Genomic DNA, 16,234 nt, shown 5'->3' with positions numbered 1-16,234 from the left:
GTAGAAAAAGATAAAAAGGGTAAAAAAAATCTGGTCTGCCGCCTTTTTGTTTTGGTTTCAATTCTGATGTAGATCATTTTGTACATCCAGTATAAACTTCCAAAAGGGTATCTAGTTAGTAAATATAAAATTTTTCATCTAAAGACTTCAGTACGTAGGTAAGTCAGAAATGGGGAAAAATAAGGTTCACTCTCCTAATTCTGAAGTATCTTGTTATAAATAGACAATTTTTCATTCAAAGATTTCAGTACGTAGGTAAGGCAGAAATGGGAAAAAATAAGTTTCACTTTCTCATAATTTTGAAGTGGATCATTTTTTGGAACATCCAGTATAAACTTCCAAAAAGGTATCTGGTTAGTAAATATACAATTTTTCATTAAAAGCCTTCAGTAAGTAAAAATAAAGTTAAAAGAGAAAAGAAAATTTTGCCTGTTAATCAGACCTGGCTCAATTTTCAGTATATGGATTTTTCAAAAAGCGAATGGTCAGTTTTCTTCAAAACGTTTTAGTAGAGGAAGTAAAAAAGCCTAGACCACCTGTTTCAGCTTTATGAAACATCCAGTACAAAACATCTGGTTAATAAGATATGATTTGTCATAAAAATATTGCTATCAAGAAATTTCTGTAATATACAGAAACTTCTGGACCGATAATTCTGACCTGGGTCAATTTATGTAGAACATCCAGTATATAGATTTTCAAAAAAAACGTCTGATTAGTAACTATATAAATTTTCATCAAGAGATTTCAATAAATAATGTAGGAAAGTGGGTAGTGAAATGAGAAAAAATCCTGGTCCGCTTGTTTCATTTTTATATGAAACGGTCAGTATATAAATTTGCAAAATGCTTCCGAGTTCTACAATATAAGATTTTTCATAAAAATATCGCCATCAATAAATTTCTGAAATATACAGAAGCCTCTGGACCGATAATTCTGACCTGGGTCATTCTATGTAGAACATCCAGTATATGGATTTTCAAAGAAAGCGTCTGGTTAACTATATAAATTTTCATCAAGAGATTTCAATAAATATTGTAGGAAAGTAGGTAGTGAAATGAGAAAAAAATCCATGTCCGCCTGTTTCATTTTTATGAAACACCCACTATATATATTTGCAAAATGCTTCTACAGTTGTACAATATAAGATCTTTCATAAATACAGGTTGTTCGTCAAAATATTGTGAGTGTGGCAAAAGGTATTGCAAAAAAACTGCAAATAAAATTTAACTTTAACACCCTGTAACTCCGTTAATAATCAGTTTTGGAAAAAATGTTACAGAAAGAGGTAGGATTTATTTTCGGTCTAGAATTATCCCCTGAATTTTTTGCTCATCATTTCCGGACACCCTGTATATTGCAACCAATAAATTTCTGAAATATGCAGAATACTCTCGACCGTTCCAGCTTTAAAGCAATTTGCTTAGAAACCCCGTCATCCTGTGTAGAAAAACCTATTTGAAAAGTTATATTTTCTTCCATATCGTCATTGTCATCGTAATTCCAGTTAGTAACTTAATTTTAGAAAAAAATTATAACATTGAGTAATTCTCTAGTGTTGCAATCGAAACGTGCATTCTTAAATGTACAGAATGAAGCCTGTTCGATTTTAGTTCGTGCCAGACACAATGAGGGCGCAAGCTGTCCTCTAAATGCTTGCCCATGATTGGATGTAATAATTTCCCTACCCGACTAACTGCAAATCTTTAATCTGTGATCTGTGAGTAACTTCTTGTATTTATGTGGCTGTCAAATGGATATTGGATGTGTATATATCCTAGATTATATACTTAAGAGTAGATATAATTAATAACTGGCTGCAAAATTTACCGATTTCCCAGTATTTGTTTTTTAGAAGTATATTTTGAAATAATATGGAAATTTGTAGTTGATGTATAATTATTATATTAGTAAAAATTGTTGGAATCAAAACATGAAAGGTATGTATAGAAATTAGAAACAATCAAACAAAATGTTTTCTTAGAATAGAATTACAGAAAAATGTTTCTTTTAGATGCTGTTATTTAAACAATGCTGGAAGTTGAAGCTGAAGAAAAAGAAGTTTTAGTTGGATTATTTAACTGTGATACATGTAGTATTTTGCCTTGCTGAATAAGTAAAACGTTAATTGTAATGTTAAACAGAAATATTTTTGTAAGTAAAAATACTGTGTTCTTTGAGTGTTGTGAAAAATAAGAAATCCCTCAAATATAATGTATTTTAACTCCATCGTAAATGGTAATGGGTTAAAATGTCAATGTTATAAAGTTAAATGGAAGATATAAAAATAATGTTTTAATCCAGTTGACATGTGATAGCAGAAGATAGGGTTATGAATTTAGAATTAACGTTATTAGGACAGAAATGCCGGTACAGTTGTACAGTATTTATTCAGATGTATGTAATTGATAATATGAAATATAAATAAAAAAGAATGTGTATTATTTATGATTGATTGTGAAAGAAAATTGTGTTTTTTCTGTGACAACAGTGGATATTTAAAAATACATAATATAATTACTTACCGTATATATATTTAAAACTAAATGGTTAATGTCTTTATTACATTATTTTTTTTTTCAAATGTTTATCAATGTTATACAAATATTTTTATCGATTATACTTATTTCAGACCTCTCGCAATGTATTAAAACCTGCGTTTTTCAAATGACAAAAAAACATTTATTGAAATTACCTTCCAAAATTTGTTAACTAAAAAATTGTGTTTATTATGTGTAAAATTGAACACACATCTGTATATTTTATATAATATGCTGGAAGTGTAACTGTATGCATAATGTGACATTGTATATGTAACGTATAGTGGAAGACCAACAAAGATGTTTTATTTAAATCATTCTTTATTCACTGGTGGTTTCCAGGGGTCCTACTTAAAACGGCAAGAGTGTAGGAATATAGTGGTGGATTCTTATAAACCAACTAAACAAAACTTCTACACTGTGCACTATATTTACGTTCATCTACAGCCTAGTTTCAACTGGAAAACTAAAATTCATGTTAGATTCTACCGACAGCCGGGTAAAAAAATACATATACTATACCTGTCGAAAGGGTTTATGCAAAACGCCCCCAGGCCAAATATTTGTCTTCTGAGTAAACTTGGAACTGGCTTTTCTCAATTTACAGGTTTATTTTATTTGACAGACAGATAGATCTTCAAGTTTAGGAATCTTGCAGATTTGTACTACAATGTAATCTTGGTAGAGGTTATTATTATTTTTAATGAATGGGTAAAGGTTATGTTAAAGTTTACAGTTATTTACCTGTACATATGTTAAGTTAGAAGAATGTATTTCACTGACAATGCAGATCAGTAAGCATACTTGGGGCCACGACATATACGAAATAAGCCCGTGGGAACGGTGTTAAATGTAATTTTCTTCTTGGGGAAAAAACTGTACAAAATCTTCACAAAACCAAAGAATACGATGTAAAACGGCCTCCGCTAGCGTGATTTACACAAATCGGGGCATATAAAGTTGAAAATTTCCGATTTTTCTACGAACAACGGGCGGCGGCCATATTGTTACATCCAACTGTTACCAGTTTTACCGTTGTCATCGGCTGTCATAAACTCGCAAAATTTTTTGTCGAGGGGTTCTATACCATCGCTTACGATCCGTTGAGGCTACTGTAGGGGCTGAATATAATTTTTCGCGGAAAGGAAAAGGTATCGTGACGTCAGTCGTGGAGAATTCGATCGCGGAAACTCCACGAACGTCACGTAAGAGCCGCGGAAAGTACGTTCTCTTTTCACCTGACGGAAGAGACGCCTATGTTTGAACGCACAAATTTTATATCGCTAATGCCGGTCTTAAATTTTGTTACATTCGACCTAAAAAAAGTTGATGGAGATATAGAAGAGATAGATCGTCGCGACGCGTTGCCGGAAAGGCGTCTCGGGGGGCCAACGCGAGTTTCCTCAGTCCTCGGGCGCGGTCCGTACGCCGAGAGAAAAGCCAGGGCTTCGTCCTCGCGCAGAAAGCAAAGGCCGATCGAGTGAGGGAAAAAAATTACGCCGTCGCGAAAACGGCGTTTTCGCCGAAATAACCCGGGCTTTATAAAATAATCGGGGTCTGGCGAGAGAGACGCGAGATGCGGACCCCTTTTGAAAAGCCAATTTCGGCGTTAAAAAGTAAAAAATACGCCGCAAAAATACGCCCGAGACGCTCGGAAAGGACGAAACTTTCGCGTAAAAGCGGAAGGAAGTCCCCATCCCTCCCGGGAAAAAAGTTCTCGATCGGAGAAATCGACCCCGAAACGCTTCCGATGGAGGGCGTTTCCGAGTATCTGCGTCTCACTTCCCCGCTAAAAGCCACGGTCGGTTGCGCGGACCCCCCGAAAGTCCGAAAATTCACTGGGAAGAGGGAATTAGTTAGTGCAAAATGACCCATTTTCGGGGGCGGGCGTGAGAGCGAGAGTAACCCCCACGCTTTAATATATATGATTATATGCTTTAAAAGATAGTATCTACTAAATTTGACAAATTACCACTATAAAAATTTATTTTGTAATATTTAATTACCTAATCTTTAATTTTAACTTATTTCCTATTTCAAAATAAATTTTGTTTAATGTCTTAAAAAAATAATTTAGTTTAATTTTTATAGAGCTCTTTGTTGTGTATTAAGTACACCGGTATGTAATCTGTTAAACTGAATATTTAGGTTTCTTAGCTAGTTTTTAAGTGAACTATGTGTTTGAAACCTTGTTCCTTCTGGTCACCTAATGGTTTTGATCCTTCGCTGCCTTGTCAGGACTGGATCTCTGCATGAGATTCCTCTCTGCTGTCTGGTCCAGCTTTTGTTTCTGTTTTGGCCCCTCTCTGTCTTATCAGGACTGGATCTCTGCTTGGAATTACTCACTGCTATCTGGTCTGGTTATCAAAGGGATTTCTGGTTGAAGTTATTTGACAAATTTGGCTTCTGAAAACGTTAAAACAATTATAATTAGTTGCTTTTCCTTTCTTTCTCCTTTAAATTTGGATTTTCTTTTTACGTGAAGTTTCCTCCGCTACTCCAAATTTTCGTAATTAATTAGGTACTATCTTCGTCCTTTGTTCTTTTCATGGTACTTGATATCCCTATTTTATTAAGGTCAATCTACCCAATTCTTGCTTCTTTTCTTGAATTTTATTCATTGCACTTCACAGCACATCACACTTATTATCTAATCAATTTACAATGTTTATTTATATTACAATTTTTCTCTGTGGTCTTTTGTCAAATATTGTTTTAAATTAATAATTTTTATTTTTTTCGGTTTAATATTTGTCACCTTGTGAAGCCATCTTTACAACTGTCATTTAAATGACATTTTAACTTATTGATTTTTATTGAGTTTTATTTCAAATGATAATATTTCTTTGAATTCTACTCTTTAGTATAATAATTGATATGTTCTAACTTAAAATTTGGAATTTTAGCTTTGTTTTGATATGTATGACACTAGGTTTATCTTTTTCTTTATTTATGTAAGTAGTGTAAGTTGGGGTGTTTGAATCCACCCCCCCTCCCTTTTTACCCCCACCACTTTTTTTTTGTTGGCCCCGCCCCCTCCACCCAATCAGAGAGCGGGGAGTTCCCCCTCCACCCAATCAGAGAGCCGGGAGTTCTAATCCGTCCAATCAGAGTGCCGGGAACTCTAATCCATCCAATCAGAGAGCCGGGAATTCTAATCCGCCCAATCAGAAAGCTGGGAATTCTAATCAGTTCCCCCTCCACCTAATCTGAGAGCAGNTGAATATACGGGGTGTTCTGAAATCCTGAAGCTCGCTCGAAGGGTGGAATACGACAATGGGGCAGGTATTTGAAGAAAGATATGAATTAATAGGAAATGTGCATTGGTTTTTAAGTAAATGGATATTCAAAAGCTACGTTGCGAGCACTTTGTGTTTTGTAATGTGTCTGAGATGAAAACTGAAATAAAAAGAAGTCCATAGGAATGTGTTCAGTGATACCTAATACAAATTTTCCATCAATTAATTTTTGTAGAATTAACATTGTATAGATAGAAAATGACTGTAATTGTATCTTTTTAAAAGAAAAAAAATTAACAAATTACTGTATTTCTTATTGTATAAACTGAAAGTAATGATTTTATAATTGTTTTCATTATAAGAAATTGTTTTTTTACTGGTACATAGGCATGTATGAAACCATCTTAGAAATTTTTAAGTTATATACCGGTATAAGTTTTTTGTCTTGATTTGAAATTAATAACATATTCAATCTCAATGCAGTGTACTATAGGTACAGGTATTAAGTACAATTAGTATAAATTATAATTACTTTAGGTAAAAGTTCTAATGCTTTGAATGAAATTGAAATAGGTATGTGGAACTGTCATATCTAATCTGCAATATTGAGGCTAGAAGTTTCTGAAATTTATTTTGACTGTATTCTAAAAAATTCATCAAACCATTTTTGAAAATATTAGGTAATTAGAAAAGATGGGCACGTGAAATTTTTTTTTATTAGTAATCCATAATATATTTAACATTATATATGTTTAGTGAAAAATAAATGTAGTACCTAATAGTTCTATACTTACTGGGTTGTAAGTTAAAATATGTAGGTTTTATTAAAAAAAATAGGGTAATTTTGAAAAATAAGAAATGTTATTAAAGAATAATATAGTGGGGTAAGTATATATTGTTTTTTTCAAATTCACTGAAATATCAGAAATATCACTATAAGTGAAATAGCAAACAATTACTTACCTGCAGGTATACAAAGGTGTTGAATGAAATAGAGTTCTAATAAAATAACAATTAATAATATTAACTGTACTGTAACTGTAATATTAATTTCATATTTTCGAATAGTATTTCTGTCTTAACTTGCTAGTCAAAAGATGACCTATTCTTTTCTTGAATTCCATAGGAAACTGAAAGTGGAGCCTTAAAAGGACTAACACCTTGTATATCATACCATATTTTGTAGTAAAATGTTTTTATTAACTTATTAGTTTTATAAATATGAAAAGAAATTTTAGTAGTATTTCTAAATAATTAAGAATTGGTTATCCTATTCAATTACACATATTTTTCATATAGAAGTAAAAGAAATTAATATTTGTCATTATGTTTTGCACAATTCATGAGATTTAGGACATTTATCTGTTGATTCTTAACATTGGTATCATCATTAGTAAAAAATTATAGTTCCATGAGTTGTCATTGTAGTAAATACATTCTTTATTGAGAAAAAGATAACATGGAGACAGACTTACTTACATGTTTAGCTAGCTAATAAAATTACAGGTACACCTAAAAGATAGAAAATCTGCGAGTTCAGTTTTTAACACACATTTCACTTTTCCATAACATTTTTACATTGCACTTGCGAAACTTGTATACCTACTGGAATGGAGTTGAAATTTAATATTCAACCGAAGGGCCTCTGGAAGACACATCGCAGTATATCTTCAAAGAACAGCCAAACTTTATATTTTGTATTGTTTTGTATATAGACATACGATTCAGTACGTAGGTATTTGTTTGTTTGGCTGTGAAAATTCCTCGTGTGTTCAGATTATATTGTACTACTTACTATACTAAAAAGTTACTGTGGCAGAGAGGATATACAATCTTCTGACAGTACCTAGAACACGTTTCACAATTTTATAAGTAGCAGGTACTTGCGAAGGTCACTCGTTTTTTTATCACTGTAATCACTGGTGGCTTCCAGGGTTGAAGAATGCTTCGAGACTCCACATCAAATATCTCTATTCCAGTATGTGGTAGTTAAACTTGGTGATGTACTTGGTACTTCTCTCGATGTCAAGATTGGATTTGACAGATCACAGAATTAACAGGCTCGATTATGCACCATGGGAAAAGTAGATAAAGGTCTTCAAGGTTTGTCTCGGCATTCGTGGGGCCAAGTAACCCGCCTGTCCAACGTAATTTTCTTCTTGGGAAAAAAACTATACAAAAGCAATACAATACCAAAGAATACGACGTAAAACGGCCCCCGCTAGCGCGATTTACACAAATCGGCGCATATAAAGTTGAAAATTTCCGTTTTTCCTACGAACAACGGGCGGCGGCCATCTTGTCACATCGAACTGTCACCAGTTTTACCGCTGTCATCGGCTGTCATAAACTCGCAAAATTTTTTGTTGAAGGGTTTTATACCATGGCTTACGATCCGTTGGGGCTACTGCGGGGGCCGAATATAATTTTTCGCGGAAAGGGAAAGGTATCGTGACGTCACTCGTAAAGAATTCGGCCGCGGAAACCCTGCCAACATCTAGCAAGAGCCGCGGAAAGTACGTTCTCTTTTCACCTGACCGAAGAGACGCCCATGGCTGAATGCACAAATTATGTATCGCTAATGCCGGTCTTAAATTTTGTTACATTCGACCTAAAAAAAGTCGATGTCGATATAGAAGAGAGAGAGATCGTCGCGACGCGTCGCCGGAAAGGCGTCTCGGGGGGCCAACGCGGGCTTCCTCAGTCCTCGGGCGCGGTACGTACGCCGAGAGAAAGGCCAGGGCTTCGTCCTCGCGCAGAAAGCGAAGGCCGATCGAGCGAGGGAAAAAAATTACGCCGTTGCGAAAACGGCGTTTTCGCCGAAATAATCCGGGCTTTATAAAATAATCGGGGTCTGGCGAGAGAGACGCGAGATGCGGACCCCTTTTGAAAAGCCAATTTCGACGTTAAAAAGTAAAAAATACGCCGCAAAAATACGCCCGAGACGCTCGGAAAGGACGAAACTTTCGCGTAAATGCGGTAGGAAGTCCCGTTCCTTCCCGGGAAAAAGCCCTCGGTCGGAGAAATCGACCCCGAAACGCTTCCGATGGAGGGCGTTTCCGAGTATCTGCGTCTCACTTCCCCGCTAAAAGCCGCGGCCGGTCGCGTGGACCCCCCGAAAGACCGAAAATTCGCTGAGAAGAGAGCAAAAAATCGCCGTCGAAATACGACGTTCGTATGAAGAAAGAAAGGCGGGGGGTTGCGCCCCCCGCGCTTCGCCGCAGCGCGGCTCGCTCGCGGAACCTTAGTTAGTGCAAAATGGCCCTTTTTCGGGGGCGGGCGTGCGAGCGAGAGTAACCCCCACGCTTTAATATATATGATTACAGACCTGTAACAGGTCCTGCCACATTTTCAAAAGTATTTGAATATTGTTTTTTGGAACGACTAATGCCTTTTTTGGATAAATTTAATATTTTAACCAAGAACCAACACGAGTTTCGTAGTGGTATGTCTACAGGCACAGCAATCCATGCTTTTTTGGAAAAGGTTTATAATTTCATAGAGCTTGGTGAATGTCCGGTTGGAATCTTCTGCGATCTAAGTAAGGCATTCGATTGTGTCGACCATCAGAGGCTGAAATATAAGCTTTTTTCTTGTGGTATTAGAGGCTTGCCTCTTAATTGGTTGCAAACTTTCGTGGAGAACAGAACTCAATATGTCTCAGTAGAAAACATTTGTTCGGTGCAGTATCCTGTAAAGATGGGTGTACCGCAAGGTTCGATTCTAGGACCGGTGCTGTTTTTAATATATGTCAATGATTTACATGCTATCTCACCAAGCACAAATTTTACCATGTATGCGGATGACACATCTTTAATTACGTCGAACACAAACGATAAGGATTTGGAGACAAATTGTAATATCTTATTAAAAGATCTAACAAAATGGTTCTCCGAGAATAATTTGTATTTTAATACTAATAAAACCAATATTATAAGATTCCATAGCTCGCAGAAATATTGTGATATGTTAGGTTTTACCTGTAGGAAATGATGACTTAACTACTGATGTTGAGGTAATAAAATTTTTAGGGCTGAACATAGACAAAAATCTGAATTGGAAAATGCACTGTAAGTTATTAACTAATAAGATTTCCTCTCTTACTTATATGTTTCGCAATTTAAGGCCGATATTAAATATTGAACAACTTCTTTGCTTATATCATGCACAAGTTGCATCTTGTCTCAGGTATGGTCTCTGTTTTTGGGGAAATTCTACATTTTCTACACAAGTTTTTATAGCACAGAAGAGATTATTAAGATATATGGTAGGAGTTCCCAGTCATTATTCGTGTAAGGATATTTTTAAAAATTTTAAAATTTTACCTTTACCATGTTTGTTCATATTTGAGACCTGCATATATGTTTTCAAAAATAAAAGTAAATTTGTTTTAAATGATGCACTCCTCAAACATAATACGAGACAAAATATGAATTTACATGTTCCATTCGCCAGAATAAGAATAACGTCCAACTCTCCCGACTGTTTAGGTCCTAGGCTATTTAATAAGTTACCTAACCAATTAAAATTGCTGAAAAGTGAATATTTGTTTAAGAAAGCTTTAAAGCAGCTTTTAATGGAAAAATGTTTTAATTCCATATTGGAATTTTTACCTACTTTGTTTTAGTTTGTAAGTTTTATTTCACTATTCCTATACATATTATGTCTCTGAGGAAAATAAATTATTATTATTATTATTAAGTTTGTTTAAGTATTATAAAATTGCTTAAACAATAATTATTTAAATAAATAACTGAAAATCGATTTTAATTTTTAGGTGTACGATAAATTTCTAAAAATCTTTCAAAAAAAAATAAATTGTGAATAATTATAATTTTAATTTTTTCGTTTACTTAACTATTTATTTCAATTTTTATTTACATTTAATCTAATCTAATTCTTTTACTAGTTGGTGATTTTTCAAATGCCTCATCAGTATTATCACAATCTATTTCGTCGTCGATTTACTCGTCCTGCGACTGCAAAATATCATTTTCTAACGACTCTGAAATCTGATTGTCGAGTTCACTTGCACTTTCTTCTGAAATGTCTTCTTCAAAATCGATTTCGAACTCGTCTACTTCCACTATTTTGTAAGCATTTTTACACATTTGCCCTTGGCAATGGGTGCAATACTCAGAGCATTTTTGAACTCGAGAATTCAGATCGGAGTAGCTGTGTGTTTGCTCCCCCCCCACTGATATTTCACTGATTTCACGCGGTCTTGAATATCTTTGAGTGACATTTTAAATGGGACGCCCGTGATTGCAAATTTTGAAAATTTATATCTGGAAAGTACTCGGAATGGCAAACCTATTAGTTCAAAAAACAGCCCTTATACCCTTATAGTTTTAGTGTAAATAAGGGTTAACTTTAACGGACTATAACTCCGAAAATAATGGGCGGATCATCAGGTTTTTTAAATACTCGTCTTTCCGAGTACTTTCAAACCATATTTTAAAATAAATAAAAAATTGAAAAAACATTAAATTATTGCAATTGTTTATAAGCGTGAAAATTGCGAAAATGTTTAAACAATCACCACGGCTCACCTAATCGTCCGATTTGAATTTTTCAAAAAGCATTTTAAAGCTTGAGAGCTCTTCTTTTTGTGGTGAAATTTTCAAGTATTCAAAGGCTTTAGATTTTTAGAAATTTGATTTTGAAAATTTTTTAATTAAAAAAAAAATAAAAAATTTAAACAATTATTATGTAAAAACTATCCAATTGGATGAAATTTGGTGTGATGATTCTATGCACTAAGAAGTTTAATTGGGAAAAGTATGAAGGTCTTTCCTCTTCCATTTTTGTCTAAAATGAATAGTTGCTAAGTTGTCGACCAGAAATCCAAGAAAAAAATGAATTTTTTTGCTATTTTTTAATACTTTTTTGCAATAACAATTACCACGTTTTTTTTATTTGCATAGAAAAATTATCATTTCTGACGTTATTTAGAAGCCGTTAAAGCAAAAATCTGCGATAATATGCTTTTTACCCAAGTGTACCCTTTTTAAAACAGATACCGCCTGGACTATTAATATACATTATGAATAAAAATGGTCCCAGAATGGACGTCTGCGGTAACTAACACAGGGAGCCATAACATCAACATATTGGTATCTACCTTCGAGCATATACCTACTAGCCAATGCTAAATGAGTGAACAAACGTGCGAGAGAGTAAGCAAATATAAAACTACAGGCTATCTCTATCTCTCCGTAATGTGAGGTGCTGGAGGGGAATCACGGAGTCTGATTCTCAACCAATAAAATTACGGAATGAGAGAGATAGCTTATAGTTTTATATGCTTTCTCTCTTGCACGTCTGTTCGTTCATTTAGCATTGAAGACTGCCTCTAGTAGGTATATGCTCGAAGGTATCTACCGTCCAAATACAATTTTAAGTAGCAGAAAATCTGGTAAGTCAAAGAATTCGAGCTTTAATAAGAATATTGTGGTCTAAGATAATAATGAAATTTCTTGAACTTCTCTTGTCTCAATGCACTTCTTGAAAAATGACACCCGCTATTTCTTAATGTCGTGTTTCCAGTTCCGACCAATGCAATCCTTGTTGTCTACCAGTGAAGCCTGTCGGAGAAGGATACTAGTCCCGAAATGGATGAATTCCGAGATATGATCGTTGAAGGAGGGAGGTGTCGTGTTTCTAGTTCCGACCACTGTGAATTTCATCTTTCGAATCGGGACTGGAAAATCGTAACCAAATCACGGATATTCCATGCCTAAGGGCACTAATACGTGCTCTCGGCTAAGTTCAAATTCGTAAAATTAAATAATTTCCGAATATTACGAAATTTGGACTTACCATTAGTAAGTAAAATCCCCACTACATCATAATTTTGGACCAATCTGAGAACTTAAAAATTCCAGAGAGATTTTCTAACATTAGCTTCCCGGAGACGAAGGAGCTCCTTGGTAAACCAGGAGAGAATGGAGACCAAATTAGACGGAGACTGAACATCGATTTACAATCAGGTGGGTTGAAATCGACTGAGAGTGTGCACTCGTTATTGTCATCTAAGCTTCCAGAATCGTTGCTATATTCCATTGCATTGTATAAATACCGTTACATGTTATTGTTACTTACTTTACACAGGGTATTTAATAAAAAGAAAACAACTTTTTTCAAATAAAATTTTTGATTTATTACCCACTACACTCGATATCCTACGAGACGAAGTGCCCGAACAAAAGTTTGCAGGTCCTAACTAAGGACCCCAGACTTATTAGTCTGGTCTAGTTTTTATATTTAAAAAACTAGTACTAGCCACACTTAGAGACATTTTAGAATCGTAGAACTCGGTGTAGAATCAGTGAAAAGACTATACAGGGTAACCCTTTGAACTCTAGGGTCAGCTTAAACCCGAAGAGTACTAGCCAGTACTTGTCTTGGTGACTTGGATAGAAGGAATTAGATCTTGCAAAACCTTTCTGAAACAGTAGAACTTAGTGATGGAAGACAAATGAAGGTCTCAGAGCTATTAATCCCGATCTATCCCTTCGGGGATAGAGAAGATGGAGGCGCACGAGGTAAATTTGTCGTCACTAATAAACTACACAATTTTAACTCTGCTCGTTTAGGCAATGTATCAGCCGAAATGAAATTCATATATGTAATTATTTAACTCTACTTTTGAAAAATTCGTAAAATGCTTACTCCTGAAACTATGACACTTCATAGAATTTTTTTGAGAACGGTTGCACACTTTTCAATAGGCGAAGTCATTACCACCTTTATTATTTGAAGACTTCAACAATCATTTAGTAAACTCTTCTATTAATGTAACTTCAAGCGTCTCTTTGGAATAAGAGCACTTGAACTCAAATTTTGAAGTTGTGTATGGTTAGCTCCTTCTATTCCACTTTCTTCAGTAACTCCAAGCTGATTTTTTAAATTCCTTTATATAAAAAAGTATCAACATAAAACTTAAAAACAATTTCATACCTCTGCATCTTCACTGTCGCTAAAATCAACAATATTGCCAATGGTAACTGTGGTTGGGGGTATCCCTAAGAATCCCCAGGACACGCTGGATGCGTGCAGGAAGCGTTTCTGCACGGCCGCGGCTGCTTCTGCGGATGTCGGGTTCCGCTCGCGTTGTGGAATGATAGGTGTAGGGTTCCCTTTAATTAATAAGTAAAGGGGAACTTGTTACGAATTCTTTTTTCCCTATTTTGTGGAATGGCAGACCAAGCCGTGCCACAAGCTGAGGGGAACGCTTTAATATACCCCGAAGGGTCGCTGATACTCAGTACTACTACTATTTAAAAATTGGTAGCGATTACTCGTCACTAAAGGAGCGGACAATGAGAGGGTATTCGATTCAAACACTATAATAGAAGTGTGAAGACCAACTCAGAGATGCTTTTCGTGTCAAGTCTCGACTGAGAGTGAGCTACCGAGGCAAAACTCGGCTGTCGTCGTACCTCATCTCCCGTTGCTTCACTTACCATTAGGTTGCGGCTCTCAGGGTTTCTGGACATATTATATGCTTCTCGCGATGTCGCGCTGGACTCTGCTCGAGATGTAGCTAACCTGGTAAAATTGCGCTCAGGCTTGGCTAGGTGAGAGGACGCGATCTAATTTTGTAACAACTTGTCTTTCCCTTAGATAGGATGTATGAGAGGTTTGACTCTAACAAAGGGAATTTGGATTAGAATGATATGAGATATAGGACGGTATTGGAAAGATAGGTGAAAAGTGACTTTAAGCGCCAATACGTCCCGCTATCTCTGATATTTGAGCTCAGGCGGCTATTAGAGCCGTTAATTAGGTAGTTTGTATATATAAAGAGAGGTAAAACACTACGCTCATATAGTTCTGATAACTATAGGGGCGGTTTGATGCGCTTCACTAGAGCTTACATCTAACACTTATGATAGGGCTGGCTAATGGCCCGTGATTTGAGTTTGCCACGGGTCAGAAATAAATGCCCGGGCGACGGTTTATCTTTCTTTTATAGATAAGAGGTAGGTTAGGTTATATATATATTTATTAAACATAAATCTGACTCTAACAATTGGTTAAAAGCTTGCGAAAGGCTGTAATATTGACTATATAGGCTTTAATGTCGCAACTAAAATTTGGAGCGTCCCACAACAGAGACTGGCCGGATACTTCGATCCGGTTAAATAACTGCAAATGCCCGCAGCTGACGATCCATCGCGATAGGGGATTCGCGGCCTTGATCCGCGGTTGATATCCGGGTTTTTTATGCGATTCTTCCTCCTCTTCTTGACCGGTGCTCCCCTGCAAGGCCGGGGACCATTGGAAAGTGGGTCGATTTCGTGACTCGTTGTCGGCTTCACATCGGTCGTCTTCGATGTGGTCCATCTCGTCTCCATAACCAGGGGGCGCTTTTTCGACGATTTGCGGTGTCTCGTAGGTGGATTGAAAACATCGTCGATTTTTGTAATTCGGCTGGCTTGGCTCAACTGCTGCTCTGCGATGTTGGAAATCTGAAACATAGTCGGTTTTGTTTGTTTCCCTTGGATACTGCTTCATCTTGGTTCGAGACGGCTGGATGGTAACCAGATTCGAAACCTTGTCGATTTTTTCTCTCTTCGCTCTGGTAGTGACATCGGCTTTGCGAATGGAAGCTTTGTGCAAATTATAGCTTAGGATTTGGTTTGTGTTACTGGTGATGGTCTCGCATCTTCTCGGGGTCGCTTTCGTCTTCTTTGAAATTCTGGAATTTCCCAGTCCCCTTGAGCGGCCGCTTTGTAACCTAGGAGGGCGGTTGCCGGTGATTCTTCTGTAGCTCGGTTCTTGCGTCGGCGCTGTATTGCTAGGGCACGTTGTACTTGTTGATCCCTGTTTCGTCGTCGTTGTTGATTTTTGAAATCGGCGATTTTTCGTTCAACGGGGTTCTCTCGTTGGAAGTAGATGGCGGTGTGATATGGCTGAATTTGCTTGCGCTGACACATGTTGAGGTATTTCTGGCTTTGGAACACTGTCGCGTTGTCGGAGATGACTACCTTGGGGTCTCCGTATCTTGTGAAAATTTCATCCTCTAGGAATTGGCAAATAGTGGCAGCTTCGGAATTTGATACGAGCTTGGCTTCAGTCCATTTAGTGAATAGGTCCTCGACGATAAGAACGTACTTGTTATCCCGTGGGGTAACTGGATAGGGTCCTAACACATCTATACTGATTACTTCGAAAGGTGATTGCGCTGTGTGCGGCTTTTGTGGGGCTTCCTTCTGTATTTGACAACTTTTTACAGAGTGGCATGGTAAACATCTGTTGACGTACTCGACGATTTGTTTGCGTAGTCGTTTGGCATGGTATAGTTGAGCAATCTTCCGGTGAGTTTCGTCTATACCGGGGTGAGCTTCTTCTAGCACGTCGTGATAGGCGTGGATTACTTTTCTCAACTTGCGCTTAGGTACTACTAACAGGTCGTCTTCCCCTTGTGACTTGTATAGATGGTTATTG

This window comes from Anoplophora glabripennis, unplaced genomic scaffold, assembly GCF_000390285.2.
Source record: "Anoplophora glabripennis isolate ALB-LARVAE unplaced genomic scaffold, Agla_2.0 scaffold1390, whole genome shotgun sequence".
In the NCBI taxonomy this organism is placed as follows: Eukaryota; Metazoa; Arthropoda; class Insecta; order Coleoptera; family Cerambycidae; genus Anoplophora; species Anoplophora glabripennis.
This window is presented reverse-complemented; position numbering follows the sequence as displayed.